Genomic DNA, 4,881 nt, shown 5'->3' with positions numbered 1-4,881 from the left:
TGATCCTACTATTACCCCGGTGAGAGTGAAGAAATGGACAGACATTAGTGAGACATCTATGAAGCATATTTTTGCTGCAGTAAAGGTATACTTTCATTATATTGTTGTGTTATCTTTTATATATGGTATACTTTCATTATATTGTTGTGTTATCTTTTACATATGTATATATATTCTTTAAGATGGTACATTTATATGGGGCATCTGTTTAACAATTTTTTAGGACAAGTTTGAAAACAAAGACGAAAACATTAAAATTGATGTCTATGAAAATGATATCATGGAGCATGCTAGGGATCTATGGAACAATTGGCGTGGTGACTTGTGTCGGCATTATGTTAAGCCAGCAAAGAATATGCAACAAGCTATTAAGAACTGCCCTGAAGATTTTCCACAAGCTGACTGGGAGTGGTTGGTTAAAGAACATTTCTATAGTAAGGAGTTCATTGTAAGTGCTATAGTACTGCTGCCCATTACTGTTCTTAATTGTTTACTGCTGAGATGGTGTTGTTAACATGTATAGTAATCTAATTATTCATTGCATTCTAGGCAAGGAGCAAGAGAAATTCAAAAAATAGATCTAACTTGACAATCCTCCATCACAGTGGCAGCAAACCATTTAGAAAAGTAATTTATGACAATGTAAGTATTTGACATTTTATCTAAACATGTTGATTAGTTTTCTTGTATATTACTTGTTAGTTTTGATTACATATATTCCATGCATATACTAGGGCGGAAAGGATAACAACCCTCCAAGTTTGGATGCCTTATTTTTCATGACTCACACAAAGGGTGGTAGTTTTCTAGATTCTGAATCCTCCAGCAAGCATGTGAGCTTATGAAGTCATATATATTTCTGTTTATTGGTGATATATCATAATACAAATCACTGAAATTAAGGTATCTTTGAATGCAGGCACAACTTGAGGAACAAATATCATTAGATCCTTCTCTTTCTAATGCAGAACTTATGGATAAGTGCTTCCCTTCAAAGAGACAGGATCACATTGTTGGATATGGTGGTGGCGTGAAAGCAAGACATCTTAGAAGTCCATGCATTAGTAAGGCTGAATTGATAGAAAGGTTGAAACAGTCCGAGGATGAGAAAAGAGCAATGCAAGAAGAAAATAGAGAGCTACGAGAAGAAAATAAAGCTACAAACAGTCGTATGAGTCGTATGGAACAGGAGTGGGAAGAACTAAAGAATAGATTAAGTAGTAGTTAGACAAAAATTCCTAGTGTGATCATTGTTGTAAAGATTTTTCAGATTTTATACTATATACATCTCATATGTAATAATCAGATTTGTTTTGGTTAATACAATTTATACTTGTTTCAAATGAGGTTCATATATGAGTTGTCAAGTGTTTGTTGGTGCATGCTGAAATGAAATTTTGTTTCCTGTCTTTGATATACTATTAATGTAATATGATTACAGATGCAGTTTTCAATACTATAAGTGGACGTTAATATTGACATGTTGTTGTTAATAGTCATGTCTGTTATAGCTAAAACCAAGGTTGTTGATGCCTCATATGTGGTCGCTAAAAGCTGCAAATTTGGTTGTTGATGCTTTTTATGCGGTCGTTAATACCCCATAACTAACGACCATTATATATCCGGTCGTTAATCGAATAACGACCGGAATCTACATGTGGTCGTTACTACAATTAACGACGGAACATTTAACGACCATCGATGACCACATTTTTGTGGTCGTTGTTTACTTTTGACGACCACATTTTGGCTATTAACGACCACATATCCTATCGTTAATACTCATTTCTCTTGTAGTGCAAGAAGGTTTGCTACAAGTGTGGTAAGCCCGGTCATTTTATTACAAAATGTCCATTATCTAGTGATAGTGACACGGGTGACGACAAGAAGGGAAAGAGGAGAGAAAAGAAGAAGTACTACAAGAAGAAGGGCGGCGATGCCCATATTTGTCGGGAGTGGGACTCCGACGAGAGCTCCACCGACTCCTCCTCCGACGAGGACGCCACCAACATCGTCGTCAACAAAGGGCTCCTCTTCCCCAACGTCGGCCACAAGTGCCTCATGGCAAAGGACGGCAAAAGGAAGAAGGTAAAATCAAAATCCTCAACTAAATATGCAACATCTAGCGATGAGGCTAATTCTAGTGATAATGAGGATGACTTGTTTACTATTTTTGCCAACTTAAACATGCAACAAAAAGAAAAATTAAATGAATTAATTAGCGCTATTCATGATAAGGATAAACTCTTGGATAGCCAAGAGGACCTCCTAATTAAAGAAAACAAAAAGCATGTTAAGGTGAAAAATGCTTATGCTCTAGAAGTAGAAAAATGTGAAAAATTAACTAGTGAGCTAAGCACTTGCCATGATATTATTTCCAACCTTAGAAATGAGAATGTCAATTTAATTGCTAAGGTTGGGAAGCTTGATGATTGTGATGATCCAATTGTTAGTCTTAGAAATGATAATGCCAACTTAATTGCTAAGATTGACAAATTGAATGCTTCTCTTTCTAGTCTTAAAATTGAAAATAAAAAATTAATTGCTAAGGCTAAGGATTTAGATGTTTGCAATGCTTCTATTTCCAATCTTAGAGATGAGAATGATATATTGCATGCTAAGGTTGTTGAATTAAATACTTGCAAACCCTCTACATCTTCCATTGAGCATGTTACTATTTGTACTAGATGTAGAGATATTAATGTTGATGCTATTCAAGATCACCTAGCCTTAATTAAACAACAAAATGATCAGATAGCTCAACTTAGTGCCAAAATTAATGAGCATGACTTAGAAAATGAGAAATTTAAATTTGCTAGAAGCATGCTATATAATGGGAGACGCCCTGGTATTAAGGATGGCATTGGCTTCCAACAGGGAAACAATGTCAAGCTTAATGCCCCTCCTAAAAGATTGTCCAACTTTGTTAAGGGCAAAGCTCCCATGGTTCAGGATAACGAGGGTTACATTTTATACCCTGCCGGTTATCCCGAACACAAAATAAGGAGAATTCACTCTAGAAAGTCTCACTCTGGCCCTAATCATGCTTTTATGTATAAGAGTGAGGCATCTAGTTCTAAGCAATCAACCCATGCTAAATTGCCTAAGAAGAAAACTCCTAAAGCATCAAATGATCATAATGTTTCATTTAGAACTTTTGATGCTTCTTATGTGCTAACTAACAAATCCGGCAAGGTAGTTGCCAAGTATGTTGGGGCCAAGCACAAGGGATCAAAGACTTGTGTTTGGGTACCCAAAGTTCTTGTATCTAATGTCAAAGGACCCAAAACTGTTTGGGTACCTAAAATCAAGAACTAAATTTGTTTTGTAGGTTTATGCATCCGGGGGCTCAAGTTGGATCATCGACAGCGGATGCACAAACCATATGACTGAGGAGAAAAAGATGTTTTCCTCCTACGAGAAAAACCAGGACCCCCAACGAGCTATCACATTCGGGGATGGAAATCAAGGTTTGGTCAAAGGTTTGGGTAAAATAGCTATATCACCTGACCATTCCATTTTTAATGTTTTTCTTGTAGATTCATTAGATTACAACTTGCTTTCTGTTTCTCGATTATGTAAAATGGGCTACAACTGTCTTTTTACGGATACAGGTGTTACTGTCTTTAGAAGAAGTGATGATTCAATAGCTTTTAAGGGAGTATTAGAGGGTTAGCTATACTTAGTTGATTTCAATAGAGCTGAACTCAATACTTGCTTAATCGCTAAGACTAACATGGGTTGCTTTGGCATCGCCGACTAGCCCATGTTGGAATGAAGAATCTTCACAAGCTTCTAAAGGGAGAGCACATTTTAGGACTAACAAATGTGCATTTTAAGAAAGACATGATTTATAGCGCATGCCAAGCAGGGAAGCAGGTCGGTGTTCATCATCCACATAAGAACATCATGACGACTGATAGGCCACTGGAACTACTCCACATGGATTTATTCGGCCCAATAGCTTACATAAGCATCGGCGGGAGTAAGTACTGTCTTGTTATTGTGGATGATTATTCTCGCTTCACTTGGATATTCTTTTTGCAGGATAAATCTTAAACCCAAGAAACTTTAAAGGGATTCTTGAGACGAGCTCAAAATGAGTTCGGCCTAAGGATCAAGAAAATAAGAAGCGGCAACGGGATGGAGTTCAAGAACTCACAAATAGAAGGCTTTCTTGAGGAGGAGGGCATCAAGCATGAGTTCTCTTCTCCCTACACGCCACAACAAAATGGTGTAGTAGAGAGGAAGAATAGAACTCTATTGGACATGGCAAGGACCATGCTTGATGAGTACAAGACTTCGGATCGGTTTTGGGCCGAGGCAGTCAACACCGCTTGCTACGCCATCAACCGGTTGTATCTACACCGAATCCTCAAGAAGACATCATACGAACTCCTCACCGGTAAAAAGCCAAATGTTTCATATTTTAGAGACTTTGGTAGCAAATGCTTTATTCTTGTTAAAAGAGGTAGAAAATCCAAATTTGCTCCTAAAGCTGTAGAAGGCTTTTTACTAGGGTATGATTCAAACACAAGGGCATATAGAGTCTTTAACAAGTCCACTGGACTAGTTGAAGTTTCTTGTGACATTGTGTTTGATGAGACTAACGGCTCCCAAGTGGAGCAAGTTGATCTTGATGAATTAGATGATGAAGAGGCTCCGTGCGTCGCGCTAAGGAACATGTCCATTGGGGATGTGTGTCCTAAGGAATCCGAAGAGCCCATTCAAGCACAAGATCAACCATCTTCCTCCATGCAAGCATCTCCACCAACTCAAGATGAGGATGAGGCTCAAGATGATGAAGAAAAAGGTCAAGAAGATGAGTCACCTCAAGAGGAGGGCAATGATCAAGGGGGAGATGCCAATGATCAAGACAAG

General features: G+C 37.9%; 1 long non-coding RNA gene across 1 annotated transcript; it reads left to right on the top strand.

Moving 5' to 3' along the window:
• The first annotated feature begins 550 nt into the window (after nucleotides 1-550).
• LOC103644670 (uncharacterized) lies at nucleotides 551-1,193 on the top strand. The gene is made up of 3 exons (XR_002266679.1): nucleotides 551-642; nucleotides 735-833; nucleotides 920-1,193. It is a non-coding gene; the product is annotated as an uncharacterized lncRNA (long non-coding RNA).
• Nucleotides 1,194-4,881: the final 3,688 nt, after the last annotated feature.

The sequence above is a fragment of the Zea mays genome, chromosome 1, assembly GCF_902167145.1.
Source record: "Zea mays cultivar B73 chromosome 1, Zm-B73-REFERENCE-NAM-5.0, whole genome shotgun sequence".
In the NCBI taxonomy this organism is placed as follows: domain Eukaryota; kingdom Viridiplantae; phylum Streptophyta; class Magnoliopsida; order Poales; family Poaceae; genus Zea; species Zea mays.
This window is presented reverse-complemented; position numbering and strand designations above follow the sequence as displayed.